The following is a 25,170-nucleotide window of genomic DNA, read 5'->3' as shown; positions in this document are numbered from 1 at the left end:
TATGCCTTTGTGGTAGGGCTTCTTGCGTGTACGGACAGCGCCACTGTCTACCTGTAAATGAGTGGTGCTCTTGAGAATTGGTAATTGAGTGGTGCGCTTGAGAAGTGAGGGCAACTGGCAGGCTCAGTTGATACAATGCTTTCTCCCGTGCTCAGGGGGTTAGCAGAGCCAGTTTCTTAGTGGCGGAGCATGTGAACATCCTGGCTTTCCATGTTTGACGTTATGTCTACTCTTGTTTTATTGTAAGCTGAGGTGGCCTTTGGCTGTTTTGTGTTTTTTGAACCCCAGTTAGCGTATAGTGCAGCGGCTGCATCGGCACAGAGTCATTTATGTCCCGGATAAAAGGAGTTTGGTGCATGTTATGCGCCATTCCCTTTCTTTAGATGCCTGCTAGGCCAGGTATTCATCGGATGACGAGGGGGTAGTTGGTTTCACGCACATATAGCGACAAATCGAGGCATGTATATGCTGGTGAAGCTTGTCTAGCTTCAAAACTCGAGAGGCACCCTGGCTCGATTTGTGAATCAATATGAAATCATACTGACCAGACGAAAGCGTCACGGCCAATGTGACGGCTAAAGGTTCGAATACTATGACACTTAGAATGTTGTTGTGGTCATCCGTTGCTATGTAGCTACTGTGCTATAAATAACTGCTATATGGCGGAAATTCGAGTTTATTAAAGTAGGGGAAAGAGACCGTGAGCCTTAGAGAGGAGGAGGAGGAGGAAACAAAGAAAGAAAGCAAGGATGTCAACTGAGCATTAGAGAAAGTTTAAGTAAGCATACGGGCTGCATATTTCAGTCACCTGACTGCCTTAACCAGGTTTCCTAAAGCGAATGTCATAAACGGATAAAAAGTCGTCGCCTTCCACTACTCTGAAAGTCTTTCGCCGTACGCCATCATAATTGGGGCAGTAAAAGGTTCCAGAGATGTAACTTACTTGAATAGAGTTCTGCCGCTAACAGCACCTTACAACAACTGTGTCGAACAACATTTTCACCTCTCCTGAGCAGAAGTTTCGCTGACCGAAAATATTGGGAGGCTTAAAGAATTACCGGAAAATTCAACTTGACTCAGCACTTGCACCCTGAATTGTTTTCTTAAACAATATGCGGCGAGAGCTAGAGAAATTTCACGTGTTGTACATCTTTTTAAAAGCTTGTGGATGATCCTTCGTTCCTCTACGTCATGCATTTAGAAGAGAACTGAATGCTGCCTGCTTCGCTCACTCGAGTGTTTTGGGACTGTTTCCGCAAAACAAGCGAACATCACCGTCCGCCGCATGCGCCACCCAGCGCGATGTAAACACATCAAAGGGTCCGCATTAGCTCAGATCTCTGGCCACACCGAGCAGAGAGCCAGCGGACATTTCGTCCAACGACAGATCTCCACCAAAAAGATACAAAAGGAATGCGTCGCCAAGGCTGTTCTTAGTTAACCTGTATTCCCGCCTCTGGTCGGATCTGCACCCAATCGCACCGTGTGTCGCCCTTGCTTCACCCATCGAGTCCCCCGCAGCCAGAAAGCCAGTGTCAAGCCGGTAGCACTCGCTCTGTTAGGGGAGCTGCTATCGCCGCAGTAGGGAGCTATTAATCCCTTCCAGCTTTTCTTTATACGCGTGTCTGTTCTCAGGGGCGTCCCTGTCAGCTACTGCCACCCGACTGTTCCGATTGCTAGCAACGTCTCTTGACAGCAGCGCGCCGTTGACCTTTCTCTTCCGTAATTCGCTGAGTGAGATCCTGATTGCTACACTCGTTGTCAGTCGATGGAGTGGCGCTAGATTGTAATTTCTGTCCTGTACATAGCGTATTTTTATCTTCACGCAGTAAATGTGTGCACACTTTTGCTCCATCACACATACACACGTATACAGATACGTTAAGTTTTGGGCAGAGATATATAAACGAACGAAACTATTTCGGAGCGCGCTTACAGCCTTCTGTATGGTTGCAAACTGTATCGTGTTCGACCTCATTGCCTTTCTTTTCTCTCTCTATGTCTACCTCTATCTCTTGCTCGGAGCCGGATAATGGTGCCGACGAACTCTCAACAACAGGGAGTGATTTGGTCACATAGTAAAGTCTGGTCTCTAACAAAATGTGACAAGCGTAATAACGCAGTAAGGGTAGAGGCTGTGCCACAAGCGAATTTAGAAGGCTCCCAAGAGCTACCCGTACTACCCGTACTACCCGTACTTGGTTCTATTTCTTATATTACCGATGTTTTTCTGTCTTACTTGATATTCAAGAGTCTTGTCGTTCTCTCCTCTTCCCGCGTTTTTTTCTTCTTCTGTGTCCTTCCTCTTTGTTTTTGATTATTTTCTTTCTCTTCAGTTTCAGCGGTATAATTTCTTTCCTAGCTTTGATGACAGAAGTTCTTAGAATAATCTGGCTAGCCAGCGATTTACTCGTATCACGGAAGTAATTCTTTATTTCCTCCCATAAAAGCCGATAGGCAAGAACTGTGGATTGTAAGATAACCCTCCCGACGCCTCTATGCAGGAAAAAAGCATTTCCGCAAAAAAGCACCCCAGCCTTACTCTTCAGGGGTTCAACTTCTCAGGGTGCAGCAATGCATATAAACCCCGTCAAAGAAGGTGTATGTATAGCCTTAGGCCAAGACAAGTGCCCTTGTTGGCGCGTTCGCACCCGACTAATACGTCCCTTCCGTCGTACGTCTCTATGTTCGCAAAACTTTTCATCTTGTGAGAATTTATATTTGACTTAAAGCGCACAAAAAAGAAAGGACACAAAAAAGAAAGACCAAACAGGACGAGCGAATGAACGCAATTCCTTTCTTGTGTCTTTGTTCTTGTGCGCTTTAAGTCAAATATGAGTTTTTAGAAACGCGTCCCAATTTCAGTTCTTGTAACCTTGCAATTAATAACTATTCTAGACTACAATTGGGACTTCCTTATAAGGCGCGTTTTTGTGATTTCCGATGTCCGAAGTAGCATATACAATGAGTTATCTTGGGCTTGAAAATTATTTATCTCAAAGCTCAAAAAATTTCAAATCAGGTCTTCATATTTACTTTGTTGTGCCCACAGTGTCTGGACAGAATACTATAATATAAATGACGTATTCTTTCAGTGCGACAATTGAAAGAATGATAGTGTACAATGAGAGAACAGCCACTCTGAGAAGACAAGACCTTTGTATTAAACAGCGCAGACGAGATACAGCGGGTAGCAAGCGGACACACAGAGAGCGCCTTACTTCAGTACATTTATTCTACACCAAGAACCCTTCCTCCAGTCTTTCCCTTGACCCACCTTTTGGTTTGTCCATTTTATACCAGCCGTGTGCCTTCTGTAGAGCTGTTTCGTTCCAAGATGTTGCCTTACCAACTAACTTTGATTCAGACCAAAGAGAAGACGAGGTTACGAGACAGCGGAACGACAGGCAAGCAACGCTGTATGGAAGTGAAACGATTTCGATGAAGTATAACGTGAAGGAGTTTGGGCTTGCTGGTAAACAAAATTAGCTGAATAGCGCGCGAAAGAAAATACGCGCACGCGCACACACATGCACGCGCACGCACGCACCCACACAAACGCACGCACGCCCACAAAGGCAATACAGCATACGCAGAGAAACCGCTCACTTGCAACCTTTGTCACTGCTAATATTTCGGCCGAGGTGGGGGATCCCACCTCGCTCACGTGGGGCGTTCGGAAAGTGACTCGGTTGCGATCACGGACTCCCGGCAGGCAAGTCGCACGTTTCTCAAGGGGCACGTGACCGCGGCTGGCCTCGCGATAATCCCCAAATCCTTCAGCCACCATCATCGTCTACTCTAGTGCCCGGGACACACGAGAGTACAGAGGAACGAACAGGCTAACGCGTTAGCTCGAGGGTCTAGCAACCTAACGACGGTGTCCTCTTCTAACCATGACCACTCGCACATTCCTTCAGAAGATGTCATCAATTGAAATGCCAAAAGTATCCTTACTCATCAGCGTGGAGTTCGCAGAAGATACCCGCCGTCTCGCCCACAATTTAGCGGGAAAGAGGTCACAGACTGGCGCAAAATACAGATCGGGGTATTCCCTCATCGAAAAATGCTAAACGGCATGTATCCCAGCCGCTACAGGGCCAAATGCCCTTTGTGCGGTGGCGTACCCACCCTAATACATGTAAACTGGGAGTGCACTGGGCGCCCTCTTAGGCCAAATAGCAATGACACAATGGAACAATGGGAGGCACAACTCACCTGTTCCGACTTGGCAGGACAAAAGTCCTTAATTAGCCAGGTCAAACAGGCGGCAGAGGCCAGTGGCGCCCTGGTGTGAGGGACACCCCACGCCTCCTTAACATATTGTTCAGTCTAATAAAGTGGCTGTGCGCACGCACACACACACACACACACACACGCACACACACACACACACACACACACACACACATATATATATATATATATATATATATATATATATATATATATATATTGTTACGTGTGGAAAGACACAGACGAGAGATGCGCCAGTGTAAATAGCGTGTAAATAGCATCTCTCGTCTGTGCCTTTCCACACGTAACATTTCTGGTGGAGGTCAGCGATCCCCGTCCTCACCACGGAACTCCGAAGTGGTCGGCACACCGAGCTTGTCACCATGCCTCCCGGTGACGAACCCGCCTCCGCAACGGCTTCGGCTTGTCCGACTGCTCCAGTCGTCACGGTTGCCCCACATCGTGACCCAGGTGTGTTCTCTGGCCTGGAGGGACAGGATGTCGACGACTGGATCAAGCTCTATGAACATGCCAGCGCTAATAACAGGTGGGACCCAACGATTATGCTCGCCAATGTCATCTTTTATCTCGGCGGCACCCCACGCGTGTGGCACCAAACGCATGACGACGAGATAACCAGTTGGGACAGTTTCAAAGAAAAACTGCGGGAACTGTTCGGCGACCCCATTGCGCGCAAGGCTGCCGCGAGAAAGGCTCTTGCATCTCGTGTTCAGTCGCCTACAGAGCCATACGTTTCCTACATCCTCGACGTCTTGGCTCTATGCCGTAAAGCTGACGATCATATGTCCGAAGGAGATAAAGTGGCACATGTGCTAGAAGGCATCGCCGACGACGCTTTCAATTTGCTTGTTTTCGGCAACGTGTCGACTATCGATGCCATTATAAAAGAATGCCGTCGCCTTGAACAGGCTAAGAGCCGCCGTATCTCAAACCACATTGCGCGCCTACCCAGCACCTCCACCAGAAATGTTACGTGTGGAAAGACACAGACGAGAGATGCTATTTACACGCTATTTACACTGGCGCCAGGCAGCCAGGCTGACACTCGCTCGTGCCGAGGGCACCGACCAACTTCTTCGTCGTTCTCGCGGCTGCTCGTCTCTCGCGGAATCATATCGTAATATTATATATATATATATATATATATATATATATATATATATATATATATATATATATATATATATGTGCGCACAGCCACTTTATTAGACTGAAAAATATGTTACTGCCGCCTGTTTGACCTGGCTAATTAAGGACTTTTGTCCTGCCAAGTCGGAACAGGTGAGTTGTGCCTATATATATATATATATATATATATATATATATATATATATATATATATATATATATATATATATATATATATATATATATATATATATATACAACATTTATTTATTTTCACAAACACCACTTGAATAAGAAACAGCGCTACAAAGACGCGGACTACATGAAAAACATCTACGACGGAGAGGCGCGAACTTCTAACTAAATGTTTATTTGAAGAAACAGGGTTAATGTAGATAGAAACACGAATAGTACCACCGTGACATCACGACCTTTCTATGACATCAGAAAAGCAATCTCTTTTTCGGCAAGTGCCACTGACGGGCAGCTAATGACTTTTCTTCAAGTATGTCAAACCAACTCGCCCACATCAAGCTTCTGCCACAAACACCGCATATTTTTTCAGAGTGTCCCAGCTATCATACATCGCGTTTTTTTTAAAATAAGGCGAATCATTCTAAGCAAAGATAACATATTGTTACCTATGGAGAGTAGCCGGCAGTAATTTTTCCTTTACGCCGTTCAATTTATTTTTTAATTCCAATTATCCAATTTTTACGTACTGCTCTGAATGGTGCGCTGTCAATGAAGAAATTGTAGAAAATTGAAAGAAACCTCAAACTGGCGTGTTTCCAGCAGGGTACTTTTTGCTCGTTTATTTTTCTGTCTGATAAAGAAAGCCTGCAGAAAAAGAAAAGAAAGGAAAAAAATCGCATGACTAACACTCCGCCAGCATCAAACAGCATCGCCCTCATACAAGGTCCACAAGAAATATTGGGCCATCCGTCACGCACCGGCTGCCTTGGTGTTGGCGCCTTCGGTGCGACGCTTTGTTGTTGCAACGACACAAGTGCTGACACCTGTGCTAACTGCTGTAGAGCTTGTTTGAGGGCGCTGCTTTTCGATGCTGGCGGACGGTACATCCTTTTCTTTTACGGGCTTTCTTTATTGACAGGGAAAAAGAGACAGACAAGATGTACCTGGCTGAACACATGCCAGTTATAAGTTTCTTTAAATTTTCTAGAAATTCTTCATGGACAGGGCACCATTCAGAGAAGTACTTAAAAATTAGATAAATGGGATCAATAAAGAAATTGAACGGGTTCAACGAAAAGAGCTACTGGCGGCTGCTCTGCTCGACTGTGGACAATATGTATTTTTTCGTTCGCGTAAAATGAACCGTCATTAAAAGAAAGAACACTATGCGTGATAGCTGGGACACGCTGTGTATATAGCAGAGTAACAGCTTACGCAGGTGCTATTTGTAGAAGTAGAGAAAAAAAAAATCAGGTGGGCTTACTTCAAGAAACTTTCTTAATTAATCTGGGTATTCGCTTTTCTCACATATTTTTTCTTGCTTGTTAATGTTCTTCTTTCCCAAGTTATACAAATGCGCAATATGCCACACCGTATGCTGTATATAAGTATATATATAAGCAATATTAAACGAGTATTGGAAGTGCGCACTTTGACTGCATATATTGAGCTGTCTTTCTTTCTTTTATTCTTTTCCTTTTTGGTGATCAAGTCAGCTAATTGGCTAATAAGAAGTATAATGTACCCTGAACCAGGCGTCTCAGGTGACGAGGCTTCAGCAGGTGAGGAGAGTGACCATGGGGTAACCGAGTTGGGAAGGAAGGAAGGAAGGAAGGAAGGAAGGAAGGAAGGAAGGAAGGAAAAAGTGGAGAAGGAAAGGCAGGGAGGTTAACCAGTTTAGCTCAACCGGTTAGCTACCCTACACATGGGAGCGGGATGGGGGAGGATGAAAGATGGGGAGGAAAGAGAGAGAGAGAGAGCACATAGCACAACACACACATCGTCAGTTACAGCTCGTCACTGTTAAGTGGTGCGCGGCATCACTGTCACAGCCGCTAGTCCAAGCCCGTCTCTTTCAAAAACAGAAGTAGTCCCTTCGTCATCTTCAGCTGCGATGTCTTCTGTTGGCGACATGTGAAAATCGTTTCAACTCACAATGGTCTATTGTCAAGGTGCACTAGAACAGACGCCAGGGACTGTAGAGTTATATCCTACGACCGCTCTGAGGACGGCTGGGTGTAAACAGCTGCGACCCTCACGTAAGTGTTTCGAAACACCAGTGAACAGAGGTACAAACATCCGCGTCCTACGCTGTTTCTTTTCTGTTTCTGTTCTTTTCCCGCCAAGCTTTGCATGCGGTACACTCATCGACAACTCACACGCACGGGTTGCGAGGATAAGCACGTTCAAATATTTTTTTTTTATTGGCCTTTCTCCGGACGTCGCACGTTCAGACGCGTTACTCGTGCGCAAAGACCGCCGTAAGCATCGATTTATCTCCGAGTTACGTTATTGGAACGCGTCGGTAGAGCTGACGCGTTCGTCCAGCCTCCTTATACCTTCTACTGCACTGCCTTTTCTGATCCCCACTGCACGCCGCTGCCGCCGAGAGCAGCGGCCAAACAACACGAGGGGGCAAGTTCGGTGAACCGGACTAATCTAGGGCCGGCGTTGGAGGGATCAAAGTTAAGCCCGCTCACGCGGATAAGCACCTCTTAAGGCAATGCGATGTAGCGGCAGCTCGTCTTAGCAAAGCTTCATCGGCAAAGTGCACCGAGACTTGGCGACAAATTTCTTCCCACTTCTTGGGCCTCTGAGCTGTCTTTCGGGCTTTTCTTTTTCTTTTTTGGTGTTGTTACGACTAGCTGCAGTGATAGTTATTTTTCCTATGAGAGGCGAAGGAAAGTGCAGGGCATCGCTGGCAGAGAATCAATGCATGACGTTTTCGCTGCTTTTAATCGGTCGCTGTCGCTGCCTTACGTCGCAGAAGTCAGCTCGGAGCAATGAATGACTTCTTGGTATTATAAGCATGTGCTCATGTAACAATGACTGGAGATGTACGTGATATTAGACTAGTGCCACGCAGTTATCGGTGTCGGCTTTTCGATGCTCAGTACCATAATAATACATGATACATAATAATATGTAATAATATTGACCCTAGATATTCCTAATTATGCGTCAGAATCTGAGCACAAAGGCTTTTACGGCTTATGGCACCATATATACAAAGCCCTGAAAGAAATCAGACCCATATTTAGTGCTCATGAGCACATGAGCAGTATATCAATACATGTGTCGACATAGTGAATTGTACAAGAATGTAGTCTGTTGGCTAAGAGCACGACTTTGTCTGTTTCGCTTTGTCTGTAGCATAGATAGCGATACTACGAGAGAGATATCGACGTGAACTCTGGAAATGAATTATTTTTATCAGTGGGACGGGGAAACGGGATAGTTGCGTGATGCGTGAAACCCTTTCCTGCATTTTTCTTTCCGCGATGGTTTACCACTGTCAACATTTCAGGTGACGCACTTGTCTTATTTTGTTTGTTTCCTATGTTGGAAAGAGGCGTCATTACCTCAGTTATACCAATAATTTAGCGACTCCTATGATTTCTTTTTTTTTGTTCTTGCTTCTTTCCAGCTCCATCCGTTTCCGTAGCGCAACGCTCAATCGCCTCCCGTGTACATATATTATTTCCACCGCCCCCGTTGACTGGTGAGTCTCGCAGACTCGCGCAGTACGCATGCAAATGTCGAATTATTGTAAAAAAAAAGTTATAGCGATAAAGATGCTTTCCTAGGACGGATCTCATTAGTGCATTATGTGCAAGGCCATTTCTTAGGCTTAATTTTACTTTTTTTTTCACTCGCATTTTAGTGAGATTGTCGACGTAAACACAGTGGTTTAGCAGTCTTGTAGCAAATGAGGCACATTCGGTTTCATAGTCACGCACTTCAACAAAATCTCAGTCAAGGAGCTACCTGTAGAGTATTTATTTGAATACTTTAATCAATAAAGTGTTCTCAATCAACAAGGTCGACTGCAGCGAGACTGGCCCGCGACAGGGCATTTGCACCGCCATGCGATAAGAGCCGCATGTCCAGATACCTACACCAGGCATAACGCCCTGTCGTGGGCCAGTCTCGCTGCAGCCGACCTTGTTCATCCATCACACGCTTGAGAGCAGCACAACAACAGTGCGCAAGCACCCAGTCACATGGTATTTTTTTCATATTTCGCGGGAATTCTTTGGAACGAGGAAAAAAGGACCACGTGAGATATATCGTGTTGGAAACAATTTATTGAGAGGTTTCTCAAGGTGCTCCACAACTCTGCGTATCGCACTTGGGGTCTGCAGCCCACACTTAAAAAGTTGAATATTTGAACATAACTAATCCGTTAGTTAAGGGGAAAATAAAAAGATAGTCTGAGTAACTCTAGGCCAATGCGAACATTATGCATTTGGTTCAACTCGCGTCCGGAGTGCCTTTAATATTTAAAACCTTGGCTCAATTCATGTGGGACAACCTCTCTCTCTCTCTCTCTCTCTCTCTCTCTCTATATATATATATATATATATATATATATATATATACACTAGCCTTGAAAATGTAGACGAAGAAGTTCCCATGCGTTAAGTTTTAAGTTTACGTATTGAAAATGCAAGCGATTTTCAGAAAGATCTAAAGCAAGGTTAGCTGACTGTCATTTCCTGCTCGTGTATGTCGTGTATGAAGCGAGATTCTTCTTAAAACTAAAAGTTTATATTGATCCCACCAGGGTCCAGCCTGCATGGTGCAAGCAAGGCCAAATAGCACGCGAATGAACAGAGCCGTATCCATTATCGGAATGCGGGAGAAAGCTCTTTCCTAATTAAAAGTGAGCGCCTTTATTTATACGCACGTGTAATTCCCGCTGACGTTGCGAAGGCAAAGCCTGAACGAGTGCACAACCAGTCCGAGCCGATTTTCTTTTTATCTGAAAAACTGAAATCAATAGAGCCCCTAGACAAATGAGAAGCGATTTTCCGCAATTGTGTTTTTGTGGACATTGAGATTAGGCCATCATTTCAGGGTCAGTGGTTCTAGTATTACTTTCCAATTTCTCAGACTGTACATACATACGGCGAGAGTTTTATTTTCGACGTCAGCATTCCCGTCCCTTGCTGCATTAAGAAATAAAAGACGTGTCGCATATCGCACTTGCCGGCACCGTAAATGAATATTATAGGCTATCGAATATGTACAGGAAGGCTTCTTGGGTGGACGGTTTGCGAAGCGTACACAACTGCAAGTGAATGCGGGCACAATTCCAACAACTGATTTATCATCCTCGACAAACACACGCAGTTTGCACAGTAAACACCAAGCTGTATACCTAGGAGGCGAAACTGGTACTTTGTGCATGCCTTTTAGCATTCACAACGTTCTCCGACAAACGAAGTCATTGATGAGGCGCAAAATGCTCGTGAGGGAGGAACTGATGTCGGAAACAGAAACAGGTCATCATGATCATCATCAGCCTGCTTACGCCCACTGCAGGGCAAAGGCCTCTCCCATACTTCTCCAACAACCCCGGTCATGTACTAATTGTGGCCATGTCGTTCCTGAAAACTTCTTAATCTCATCCGCCCACCTAACTTTCTGCAGCCCCCTGTTACGCTACCCTTCCCTTGGAAACCAGTCCGTAACCCTTAATATCCATCGGTTATCTTCCCTCCTCATTACATGTCCTGCCCATGCCCATTTCTTTTTCTTGATTTCAACTCAGATGTCAGTAACTCGCGTTTGTTCCCTCACCCAATCTGCTCTTTTCTTATCCCTCAACGTTACACCCATCATTCTTCTTTCCATAGCTCGTTGCGTCGTCCTCAATTTAGGCAGAACCCTTTTCGTAAGCCTCCAGGTTTCTGCCCCGTAGGTGAGTACTGGTAAGACACAGCTATTATAGACTTTTCTCTTGAGGGATAATGGCAACCTGCTGTTCATGATCTGAGAATGCCTTCCAAAAGCACCCCAGCCCATTCTTATACTTCTGATTATTTCCGTCTCATGATCCGGATCCACCGTCACTACCTGGTATCCTGTATTAAACAGAAACAGGTATCCGGTATTAAATTTCACCTTTGCAGTGACACTGCGATTAAGGGCCATGTGAAGAACAGGAAAGAGAAGAAAGGTACTTCCTTTGTTTTATCGCACTCCTGAGATTCCACACCAATCAACACACTAGTCTTAAAAAACCAGCAGTAGCGTCGACATCCTGTTCTGACTTTCAGCCTTATAGTTTGTCCTGGAGCAGCACCCACACTAAATTTAGAAGTTTAAGTTGCAAGACGGTGTTGTCAAATGGCTGTGAGTAAAGGTATACATCCGGCGAACTCTCAATTTTGTCAGATGTACGTTACACCCATGCAATAGCTTAAATTTTTTTTATGAAAGTGCGTCTGACGTAACGGAATATTTTGACGCGTGTCACGTAAAGTTACGTAGGGCGTACGCATTCAAGTTCATTGCAAGTATGTCAGAGGAACGCGTTATTAGTTGGATAAGCAGGAATTTCTGGCTCACCTAGTACCTATAGTAGGTTTTTGTACAGTGTAATTGGAAGGTATCTGGATTGATATAACAAGCATTAAAGAGCAAAATGTAGGTTACGCACTTCACTAACCGTGGTGACATTGGGAGTGGTCTTGACGTGATTTAGGTTGTCAGGAACTGACAACCTAAATGGAACTTTCAGATGACCATCGTATACGGACGTGTACGACTATCACTCGGCGTTGGATGGCTGTTTAATACGCATCTGGCTTCGCCAGATATAAGAAGGTGCCAATGTCTACAAAGGGTGTAGAAACTCGGTCGTAGTCATACGAGCATATGCGATGCCAAATTTATTTTCTCTGTGAGACAAGAGACTCCTCCGTTGGTTCACGTACCTCCGAACAGCAATATTCAGGCAGGAAATCGACCGATTACGTTTGTCCGTTCCCCACACTTTGTAGATTAGGCAGGGAAGACATAGTGCCGCAAGGAAGAGACAACTACCCGGCTGGAGCTAGTACAACCATCTCGTATTTTGAATCCGAGCGTTGTAACCCATATGCCACGATCACCTTGCGCAAGCACATATTTGTATTAGGCGCTGACCAACGCTGGCGGTTTTCTGTCTTGCTCATCTCGGCCACCATATACCACAGCACCTGGCCGTGCACATTGACGCGCGGCTGGGTCATCTGTGCGTTATTCTACATGCGCTGTCTGCAAGAGATGCAGGTTAGTTATGACTTGGCTAACTATAATGGCCAAGGCTTGCGCACCCTGCTGGAATGTTTATCGCCTGTGCTAAGTTCACAAGAAGCCGATACCTGCACCTCACATGAAGTGTCAAACACAGTGGATGCGAAAGAATACAACGTCAACGTACATGAGCGTAAAGAAAAGACAAAAGGAGGAGTGCAGAAACTCGACATAAATATAATAAAGATTTCCAATAAAATTGCAACGTCTGACATTTGAACGAAGAAAATAATTCGAATAATGCAAAATATTACGCAATCATGCAACATTTGAGCATCTCCAATACCCTAATTTCAGTTCATATATTTAATTTCAGACAGTTGTCACCTCAACACTTTATTCCGCAGGGCGGCACGCTGAAGAGGATGACGCTAGTCATGATGATGAATATGTACAGATGAAGAAGATGAAGGACGAATATAATGCTCACAAGATAAATGCCATGTACGTCAGCATTGTCTTCGTTCGCATCGACTTTGGTGGACAAGTCTTTCTTTTTGGAAACTCCAGCTCATTCGGAATCACCTGACAGCAGGAGGAATGGCCTGTACCCGACCTCAGCGCACTAATTTTGCTCTCGAATCTATTGAGAAACACTAGTGCTCGTACCCACGCAATAAATTCATCGCTTTTGATTCGCAGTTTTAGCTTGGATGAGTCACGCCTGAATGAAAAGTGCAGGAACTACAAGACATGTAAGCTCTATTAAATATTTTGACGCCAGCTTAGAACTGTGCATCTTTCATGTTCGGGTTAAACGTATCACACATGGTCTTCAACTTGCCTTCAACATTGCACTTCTCAGCAGGCTTCTCAAGTAAACGTGGCAACACCAACTTCGCACGCAAGAGAATCGTTTTCGACAGTTACTTCCGAAGCGGAATACTAAGTGGGAAAGTGATCCGTCGGTTTGAAATAGCGCCGTTTTATTCTTGCACTTGGCGTTATATTGAAAGCAGCATAGAATTTTGATTGCATTGTCTGCACGCTAGAAACAGGAAATCACCATTGATATATGAAAATAAGAGATAAAACATGTCCCTTCATCACACTGTTCCTGCTTTTTTTCACAATCCCGGACGCACGTTCAGGTTCACTTGAACTTCACAGTGCATGTTAACAATGCTGGCGCAGGCCTGTGGTTGGCAAGCTTAGGCAGCCTTACTCATTCGGCGACGCGTTCCAAGTATTCGTGCTGTTGTCGGTGACTTTAAGCCTTTGCATGCTCTTGCAACAATACACGTCGGCTTTCTTAAGATCCATAAGGCTCTCTGATCCTAATTACCATCGTAGCGTGGAGGCTGGGGCTTTCAATGGAAAATAGCGGGCTCAATTATGTACGTTGTTTTCTACCCCCTTATCAGTCCGCCGAGGAGTTGTTGTTTCTGGACAGCATTGTCACTGGCGACTTCTCGTGTCGCCCCGATCAGAAAAGCAGCTCTCTCTATGCAAACGGGTCTGAGACAGCGGCAAGCTTCAGTGATGACAGTTCAAATTTTCTTTTCGCGCGCTAAGCCTTCTACGCTGTGGAATGCTTCATGCATATGCATTACGCTTTCATGACGTCGGTATTGAAGCTCTCTGTACAGAAGCGTGATCGTTTTTGTTATTTGCTTTTTTTTTCTTGCGTTTACGAAGCTCTAACTATACACTGCGCGCAAGATGTGTGTCATTTCCTTTCTGTGCGGGTCGCTATGCATGTCGTCCTGTACAGTGCTTATCAGGGTATAGCAGCTTGCGAGATGCTTGGACATGACTAGTTACTGTACAACCAGATCTCCCATTTCTGCCACTTCAACATGCCTGAAAAAATAATGGTGTCTTTACACAGCAAGATTGGTGAAATATAAGTAATGGGATTGTGTTTTGCAGCGTCGCACTTTGTTTCGTTTGCCTAATGCTTTCAAGAGCAGATTACTGCATTAATTACAGTAGTCTGTCTTGGTTAGGGTAATTAAGCAGGCATCACGTACATGTGACGATTCTCGTTGCTAGTAACCTTGGAGCAGCTTACACTGTTGTCTTATTAAAACAGTGCTTTATATTTAATTACTACGCTGGCGACGCATGTACAGGTGAATGATGTGCAGGTTTTGTGGAATGTAACTTGCAAGAAATGCTTAAATTCGTAGACACGGCTTTTAGTGGGAAGTTTACCAACAATACCGTATATATATATATATATATATATACAACGCTCTCGCCATGCAGGGCACCCTGTTCTTTCTTGTTCGAGTCACGCTATTTTATCATTGTAATAGAGAAGTGTACAAAAAGTACGGAAAGAAAGATACATTTGTTTTCGCTGTTCGTGCACTGTGCCAGCGAGAGAACTAGTAAAGGAGAACCACTCACATTTGTTTGTCTGGAAACTTTCTTGAATGAATGAATAGCTCTAATTGCACGAGTGTTTCCAGCACCTGTACAGGCCCAGGTCATCACCCCGTCGTCGCTGTCATCTTAGTTGTCTAATGAACAAGTTCGAAGGAAAGGCTAAGTCGGGCATTTGCACATACTGAAAAAAGAATGATCGATAAGGTCATTTGCGATGCTTTGCACCTAAAGTAAAAGCTGACCGCCACCATCTTTGCGAGTTTCTTAACGTGCGATGTGACGTCAACAGAATTACGAGATATAGAAGGTTCAGCTTGCCTTGTCTTAGGCTATATGCTTAAAACGTGCTCAGTATACCTTAGGTACGAAGACATACTTTAAAGCAGCAGGAGCTTGAAGTGGGCGAGTTGGTGTGACATAATTGAAGAAAACACAGCGCTACAATGACGCGGACTAAATGAATTAAGAACATGTACGATAGACAGGCGCTAACTTCCAAGGAAATTTTAGTTGAAGAAACAGGGTTTACATAGCTGGAAAAAACGAATAGTGCCACCGTGCCGTCAAGACCTCTCTATCGCATCAGAAATGCAATATCTTTTTCGGCAAGTGCCAATGACGGGCGTCATTTCTGATGCGATAGAGAGGTGTTGACGTCAAGGTGGTACTATTCGTTTTTTCCATCTATGTAAACCCTGTTTCTTCAAATAAAATTTCTTCGGAAGTTAGCCCCTGTCCGTCGTACATGTTCTTCTTTTAGTCCACCACCCCCGCCCCCCTTTGTAGCGCTGTTTTTTCTTCACGTACTTTCAAGATTGAAAGCACGTCTTCTTACCTATTTTCCGTTTTTCCATAATAGGGCTATGCTTGCTCCTTTATAGAGCAGGACGGTAAACGAAGTAAACGAAAACGTGCAATTGAAACCGAGCCACAACGAGCGAGGGCTTTTCGTTTTTTTCTTTAATAGTGGCCGCCGGCCATGTGGTATGGTTCACGTTCGAATAAGTGTATACCCTGTCGCCAGCGCTTGAGCTTGAATAACAATTTCCTGTATTATGGTGCACCAGAAATGCTGTTTTATTACAGATTAAATGATCATCACAGACGAAACACTGGTCGCCAGGCGTATTTTCAATATATATATTGTGGGACTTTGTGAACGATGCCATTTCGAAGCCACTTCATCCCAGCTTTCCCACACTCGAAGCAGCTTCGCAAGGCACCTTTACCTCAAGGGAATGGTTAGAAACTCTATGTTTTCGGCAACCTGATATACTACTTGAACATAGAGTGTTTACGACGCAGAGAACTCTGGCTTGTATTCTGCCATAGAAGTTCTAAGGCTTGCCACTTTCCCAGTCTTCGACTCTCAACTATGTTCTCGGCGACCTAGCCTTAGCCGCTTATATGACAGACCACGGTCGTTGGAAACGATCCTGGAACTTTGGCCTAAGCGTTCTTGCATGTACAAGGCCATAAAAGTCCTATTGCGCTTTTTGAAGGTGACTAGACCGTGTACCAACACTTGTAACTGTTAACGAAGATTCCCCTGCGAGCATGTTCACATTTGCAGCTTCCTAATTATTGTTTAGCTTTGCTTTTCTTATCTACATTTCTCCCTTTCGCCCTCCCAAAGTGTAGGGCCAATAATCTGGCCCGCCCTTCGTTAACTTCCTTGCCTTTCCGTCTTCGTTTCTCTCTCTCTTTCTTTTTCTCTCTAAGGTGTCGTTATGTGCGGACCCCCTTTAGCGCGACGGAACACTCGTATTTATTTGTGTTACAGAGGCAACTACTTATTGGTATCTAGGGCATTGCAGAAAGTGGCACTGGCCGAATAGTATGTGAAGCAGTTCTCTTGTTAATGTAGTCACACCTCTCGTCGGGTGTTATGTTCATGGATATGCTAACGTAATAATATAATAGGAGGCCCTTTCATTAAATACAAAGAACCCCAAGATGTTTCAAAAGTTTCCAGGCAGGGTGAGGTATATAACACGCCCCGTGAGGCAAACAATAGATTTCATGGAGAAGTTAAACTAAGAGCACAAGAACTTTATTTATGGCTTCCTCATACCGTTTGATTTGTTTTTAACAGCGAAGGATATTCAATAAATTGAAGGTCTGGTAAATCAAAGCAATAATGTTTGAAAATTCACGAACACCCATCTGATTTTGCCCTTCTAGTGTAAACTTTGCTGTCCAAATTTTATTTTTCAATCTTAGTACACTAGGAAATGACACTACCAACTTAAAAACCCAAAATTGTGGTTATGAAGCACAGCATGGAAAAGTTCCGCCAGAACCCATCTCACGATGACTGTCGGCGTTGATGCAATTAGCATTCCTGCAATTCAGGCACCCACAAGATGATACAGACACATCTCGGTGACGTCACTCTCACGACTTTATTGACTTCCTGATTCTGTATCCGTCTCTTAGGGACCGTCCTCGATGGCACAGAGCAGGAGACGGCGGTTCTAGAAATAGGAGAGGCATTTGTGGGCTCTAAAATGCTTGAGTCCCCTGACGAAGACGTCGTCAAGTACCCCGTACATCCTCGATGGGAGTATGTAGTCGGTGAACGCTTGTTCTATGTCAAACACATCTTTTATAAACACTGCGAACCATGCGTTTTCAGGACGTTCTAAGTCCTCAGGTGATTTAGAGGGCAACGTGCTGCACTGTGATTGGGTTTTAGCATGCGCGAGTGTGTATAGAATTGGGGTTCCTCATATATGATTTCGAGTGAATGACTGCGCGATTGCATACGCTTCTTATCAAGTGTAAACCTTTATCTTCATTGTCAGCTATAAAAGCACGCGTTCTCACTTTTGTCAGTAAATTGGTACCATGCAACGCTATTTACGTGCCGAGCATCTCGAAGGGCTGCCTTGCACGATTGAAATTGGTAAGGGTGCAATGCGGTATTTCTACGCCTTTGTCCGCGGAATCATGGGTAGAGCATTGGGCCGCTGTGCTGAAGGAACCGGGACTTAAACTAACGTTCGGAAATGTTTTTTAAGAGAGTCTAAGATAGCAATTAGCAGCCCTTCAAAGTAGCGTTAGTAGGCTCAGAATACTAATCGCAATAAAACCTTTAGTGTACGACTAATTATCATGCCCGTGTTCGGTACAACTGAAGCTGCATACTGATTCCTACAAGTGTGGTAACTCCACAGGAACGTTCACTGGTATACACTATGGACAAATTTATGGTCACTTATTAAGCTGGAACTGTGAAGTAAATTTCAGTGGAATACTAATTAGCTGTTGCTTAAGTCTTTGTGCCTTTATATTATGCGAACTTCTAAATGAAGCGGAAAGGACGCAAGTCCACAACAGCAAAAGTAACTTGTCGTTTTATCTTCGATAATGCGACAGAATAAGGCCCCATGTGCCTCGTAGTCAGGCAGTACGTCTTACTGCCTGTACCACTTGATGCTTGCGGGCGCTTTTGATCACTGGAATGTCTCACTAAGCTCGTGGACGGTCTTCTAGATCGTTCATTTCCAGGGATACAATCATTTTCGCGCGTTTTTGCGTGACTAGCACAGGACGTGTCGGTGCCTGTGGGCTGCATCTTTTCTGTCCCAGTGGCAAACACGCTCTCTTAGCACAGTGTTGGGAGCGTTGTCGCCCGCAGGTACCACGCGCCCAGTGATAGTGGCTTCAAATTTCGTGAAAGTGACTGCAACCCTCGAGAGTGTACCATCGAGATTACCGCCTCTGTGTTTTCGATGATACCGGCCTCTTTATATGGGTGACGTTTATGACGGTCAAGATCACACTTCTTGCTTCTCGATCCTTTGCAAAGCTCGTAGTACCCCGTTGCGTCAACCGACCACTTCATCCAATCGCATGCTGCATCTTCGCCGCAAATTAATGCACCAGACAGTATATTCTTCTGCTTTTTGCCCCTAGGTACGTTCCGTTTTTTCTAATTTATCTTTTGTGCTTTCTAATGTGGTGACGGCCATAGAAATGTTTGTTTGACACAGCGGTCCGCAGTTCATCTATAGTGAACTCTCGAGAAAGAATCAGTATTACAACAGAAGGATAAGGTGGCAGGTTCTATGAATGGAGGTTTACATAGAGGCACGACAGCAATCTCTATTAGCGTGGCCCTAGGCTCTGACCTTTCTCAGCGACCTTTCTTACTGAGGTCGATAGCATGACGGGTGATCCCAACCGAAAGTGACAGTCGGTGGGCACCGCAGGTCGCCACCTCGATCGGGCTCTCGACCCAGCCATCGACAAAGATGGATGGTGACACGCTGGGTAGAAAGCTCTGACCTGGAGAACGAACCGCGAGAAGTCGCGTGACTAGCATGAGTAAACTGCAGCACCCAACCGCCAACCTCTTAGCCGCATATGTGCCAGGCTATGGCCTTATAGTAGAACTCAGGGACTCTGCTATTATAGGATGGCGGCACTCCCTCAAGGCCGGTGCTGTACGCGGTTTATAGCACATTGTTTGATATAAAAGGTACCATTATGAATAATTCTGTGGTTGCCTCCTTGCGTGCGTTAGTAAGTTTTTTTAAGCACCTCGGGTGCCCCGGATGGCTTGCTTGGAGGAACACAACCAAGATGGCTCGAAAACACAAGTGGTGGCCGGCAAGAATCGGCGAGCACATAGTAGTGCCTGAAGGACTAGTTGATTGATTCATGTGCTTTAATGGCGCAAGGGCCAGTTTTGGCCAAATAGCGTCAATTCAAAAAGCTAGTTAAAATGTTCGGACTATGAAGCAATTATACATCGAGAAAAGAGCCTGATGCTAGAACTCTTTTTCTTAAACTGCTATGGGCTTTATCAATTGGAAATATAAGAAATAAAGGAGTGTGCTGCTGAGCGAGTCACACAGTTAAGAAAAGTCAAAATATTGGCCCCTAATGGCAACTGTGTCGTGAGCGCACCTATACTTTTCAATGACTCAGCGTTAATTCGCAAGCGCTGTCTGAAATTACGATGAAAGGTAGACGTGGAGTGGTCACTTGAAGTGGAGTTAATCGACGGGGATGAAATATTTCAAGATATAGTGTTTTCGGCGAAGGAATGCAAGGACACCCTGCGGAAGGGCGTTCTTGCAATTCAGCAAATACAATGAACCTTGTTCGTTATGCTGATTAATTACCTCACTGGTGGTGCAAGGAAAGAAGTAAGGAAAAAGTGGAGACGGAAAGGCAGGGAGGTTAACCAGTTTAGCTTAACCGGTTTGCTACCCTACACATGGGAGCGGGATGGGGGAGATGAAAGATGGGGAGGAGAGAAAATATTTCTAGGACTTAATGGGACTAGTAGTTCTATTAGCGCGAAACTTCACCTTTCTTTTTCTTTTTCGTCTCTCAGATGATGAAACCCTCAGAGTTCAATGAATGAGAGATGTGGCGAAATTTCTAGCACAGCTGAGCACGTAAAAGTTTATTCAAAATTATGGGATCGTTACGCCCCAAAGCCATGATTTGATTATGAGGCACGCCGTAGTGAGGGAATTCGGAATAATTTGGACCACCAGGGCTTCCTTAACGTGCACATAAATCTCAGTACACGGGTGCTTTTGCATTTTGCCTCCATCAAAATGCGCCCACCGTGGCCAAAAATTGATGCCGCGACCTCGTGCTCAGCAGCCCAACACCGTAACAACTAAGCGACCACAGCGGGTGCAAAAGTTGCATTGTAGCACCTGAATATCGCAATATGTTAGCAGTTTTGTCTAGGCAACTTGACCCATGGTTTCTGAAAATTGAATTAATTCAGCAGCAACTTAACTAAGTGCACACACTGCCTTTGCAACTAGCCTATTTATGCAATATTGGAGGCATGCAGATGGTGGAAATCAGTTCACCGGAAGGAAGTTTCGTTGGGAATTTTCTTTCGCACCTCGTCAGAATGGCGATATCTGCATCATGGGAGCATCTGTCTCGATACTTAGTTATCACTCAGAGCCTAAAAATTGAAACTTCACGTTTTATTTAAAAAACTAGATAGCGGAACTAGCCCATGCCCTTTATTGTGCTGTTAGCGTCATTTGAAACGAAGCTCACCTGTCATCGAGATTGCTGGAAACTATATTTATACTTGTGCAACGTGGCAAGCTGTACTGTGCAACTCTATTATTTCTTTGTTTCCTGATGTCGTGAGCTTGTTTTCAAACGCGCGTTCAACATCTACTGGTTTGTCTCTTTCGCAGCGCTTTGAATTACGTACCAGTGTAATTAATTATCTACTAGTGTCATTACAGATACGAACTATCCTTGAGCTACCTCACTGAGCTTATTAAGTCGTACTAATGGCAACACAATCACATGGCCACACAATCGTCTGCTCGACAGGCTCTTGTGTTTTGAGCATGTGTATCACTGTGACGTTGTCTTCTCTCATATGCAGCAGATGACACATCTAGCTTAGTGTTGTGGGTTCTACGCTGGAGGGCGCTATTTAACGCATAGTCTTATTGCCACTTACGTGCAGAGATACATTGTAGTCGATAGGTTGGTAGGTAGGCTACTTTCTTGGCACGTTTGGAGCCTCTTCAATAAAAAATTATTGATTCACACATATTCTAACGTGCATATGGAATATATCTGATGCGAAGTTGTAGTGAAGCAGTTGATTATTTGCTGTACAACCAAAAACTAAGCCTACAATTGTCTTTGTATTCCTCCGCAGTCCCATGCAATCTTTATGACTATACACTACATAGGTCATTTATGCAAACACAAATATACAGGATGCACAATGTGAGACGTGGACTCAGGACAGAGCCAAAACATGATCCTTGTCGATGAAAGAATGACAAGGAGACATGCAAGCACATAAATGTACACGCACAACACAAATCTAAATGTATTTAAGCATTCTATACCTCTTGCGTCACGTGGCAAATACCCAGCGGCTTGAAGACGGCGTCAAGCCGTCTTCAAGCCGCTGGGTATTTGCCACGTGAAGACGGCGTCAAGCCTTCTTCAAGCCGCTATGTGTTTACACGTGCCCGTGCGGGGTGCATATATCCTTTAAATACTGAGTTTCCGTGGTTCTAGCATCTACGTAAATATCGGTATGCGTTTTTTACGATGTACAGAAGCATTTGGCATTGCGCTGTAGTTTGCGCTGTAATGAAATCAGTGTCTGCACGAATTGAGGGCGCAGTGTGCCATCGTTGCGACCTCTGCTCGCTACTGTCATTTCACTTTTATTGCCGCAGTGTGTTTCATTAACATTACAAACATTTGTCATTGTTTTAAAGAAGCGAAGTCGTCGCTGCAAAGCCTGAGCGCAGCGCTCTGTGCATTCCGTGACGCGGTGTGTTAATCGTTCCGCAATCTTTGTGACATTGTAATACCACGAAACGTTGACGAGGTGGAGCGAATGTTGGCACTTAGATACTTTGATCCTCTGCTACAAGATGGTAGTGTAACTAGGGTATTACAAGAGAATCTATGTGACATTTCGGTCGCTCCAGGCCGGATTTCATATCACTGCGTTTCTGATGGCTATTAGAATACGCTCCTTAGCGTGGTATTGTTAGCTTGACGAGAGGTAGTGGCCATTATTTGCCTAAATAAGGAAAACTACGTTGTAAGTTTGACTCTTATCTATTCGGAACCTTTTCGCATCCACCTCAAGCACACTATTATGGAAGGACATTTTTATGCTCAAATGCTACGTGTTTAGTCTTACCATGAATAAAATAACCACGTGTGAGGCCACATGGTGATCCTGCGAACCCGCTGTCACTCCACAGTGGGATAATTTGTGTAAGTGAACTTTGTTACTATTTTTTTATTTCACAGAAAATCGAAACAGAAAGAGGAAGAGGTTATGTATGCAGACAGGCGGTGAAGTATAGAGTACTCATTAACTAGCTCCTTGAACTTCATTGCGCAGGAATACGGGCAAGAATAGCACTAAGTTGCGTTGCGAAGCAGCGGTGTGAGCAGAGTAGACAGAACGCAAGTGGAACACGCAGTGAAAGCGTTTCCAGCCATACGAACGGCTGATACCCGCTCAACCCGCTTATAGCATTTTGACGCACCGTGGCAAGCATTCACTAAACTACACCATGAGGTAAAATGACAAAAGTGCAATTCACAAGATTGTTTCAAACGCTGTTACCTAGCTTTGAATAGTGCAAAGCCGATAATACTTGTCCTCTTTGGATGCTGACAACTTCCTAAATTGAGCTATCGGTCGAGGAAATAGTAGCTAAGAGAGAGATGTTCGTGGTAGCCGTGCTAGAAACTCACACTACAGCAGATTTAGACTTTATATTCAGAGTATATTCACGTGTATATAAACGGATTGCGCCGTAGTAATTCCTCTGCGTCAGCATTCGTCGTACCACATCTGGCGTTAAAGCAAACATTTACATTACCTCGAGTGAGATCTTCCACTATCGCTGAGCTGTTTGCTATTATATCGCCCTTACGTTTCATAATATCAGTAGAGAATGTACAAAAATGAATAATTTTTGCGCTTCTCAAGCCGCATTCGCGTCACTAAAAAGCGTAAACTAAAGTTTGTTTAGTACATATTTATTGTTTACTGCTTGAAACGCTGAAAGAGCTCACAAAAGTAAGCGCAAAGAATGAGGTTATGCAGTTTCAGTGGATCCCAGGTCACTGCATTATTACTGGAAACACTGCCGATGATGGAGCTGCCAATCAGGCGCACAATAATGATGAAACATTCAATGTTCCTCTTTCACAGAGTTAAGTCCGCTGGCTGCCGATTCAAACAGTTTGTCGTCTTAGCGGAAATACCTGCTTTGATCAGTAGTCTAAACGGTCCAGATTTTTATATACAGACCCATGTACACAAGTGTTAATTCCACAAAATCGGAGAAATAACAGAACATTTTAGGCATTACTATAACGCCCGTCACATCGTACGACATATACGTCGTAGTTCTTGTGCACAATAAGATGCGCCCCTGCTCCGCAGTGCTCTTGTGGCCATCCCCAGACGAAGTGTGCCACCTCCTTCTCGAGTGTGAAAGAAAGGAACCTGCAAGTCTAACACTGGGGGCAGATTTAAGGCATTCGATCGGTGGCCACTCACACTTCTCTCTCTCTCCCCCACCCTCTCAGGAAAAAAAAATATTATGAGTCATTCCACTTCTGTGAAGGTGGATGACCAGCGAAGCTGTTTAGCATATGGCACAGAGGTGACACAGAATTTTCAACCTAGGTTCGGACTCATTTCCCGTAATTCTTATATACATTCGCGTGGACAAAGGGACCGCAGGCCCCATTCAGCCACAGGAAACTGGAGAAGCGGGACGGGAGCGTGAGAAATGGGATAGTGGAAGCAAAGGAAGGAGATACGCAAACGCTCGAAACGCCTACAAAGCAAGGGCAGTGCAAACGTGGACATGGACGACGTGGGTCAAAGTGTAGTATCTCTTCTTATAAGCGTCATATCTGATACGGGTTGTATTTGGACCCAAGATATTAAACTTGTTTTTGCAAGTTGGCGGAGTGCTTGTAGCCTGCTTCACCTCCGCCGATTTCGATGCTGTTGCATATAAAAGGTGTGCTGCCAAAATTGCCATTACTTGGTAATGGTAAATCACCGTTGCTTATCGCTATCATGAACCGCCGCGAGGGAAGCATATCGCTGGCGTAAATCGCACAGCCAACGACTTCGTCACTGCCCCATTGCCCTTTAAGCGGCAGCACGCCCTGCAAGATGCTGTGTTCGTTTTACGCGGACACTTTGGGAGCGCTGCAATCACGGCGCGCAAGCGGGTATATCACGTGGTATTATTTTTTTGTATTTCGCGGGCATCCGCAGTAAGCTGAAAAACACTAATACTTAATAGATAGATAGTTAGAAATTTTCTAATAGGACATCTTGCAAAGCGCTCTACAACTAATTGGAATTTTTTCCCAAGTTTGTTGCTTCAGAACTTAGTTAATTAATCTTGACTAATGATCAAATTCAGCAAAATACAAAATATAGCGTGCCACACTACATTCAAAAGGGAGCAACATGCATTTGATCGGGTCGTCTTAGGGTGTATCGGCATGTCTTTAAACTCTGGTTAAAGTTAGCTGAAACACCATGCATATAAAAAGCTCTTGGTAAATTTCTGACTAAAAGCTGTGTCCACAAATTTAAGCCTTTCTTGCCCGTTGCACTCCAAAAGACCTGCACAGCATTCACCT

The 25,170-nt window shown here is 44.6% G+C and overlaps 1 non-coding gene across 1 annotated transcript; it reads left to right on the top strand.

The window, feature by feature from the left end:
• The first annotated feature begins 24,374 nt into the window (after window positions 1-24,374).
• Window positions 24,375-24,557, top strand: LOC126537229 (U2 spliceosomal RNA). Its single transcript, XR_007600765.1, has one exon. It is a non-coding gene; the product is annotated as a U2 spliceosomal RNA (small nuclear RNA).
• The last annotated feature ends 613 nt before the right edge of the window (window positions 24,558-25,170 follow it).

Source organism: Dermacentor andersoni, chromosome 4 (genome assembly GCF_023375885.2).
Source record: "Dermacentor andersoni chromosome 4, qqDerAnde1_hic_scaffold, whole genome shotgun sequence".
Lineage (NCBI taxonomy): Eukaryota > Metazoa > Arthropoda > Arachnida > Ixodida > Ixodidae > Dermacentor > Dermacentor andersoni.
Note: the sequence above shows the minus strand (reverse complement) of the source record. Positions and strands in the feature narration are given on the sequence as shown.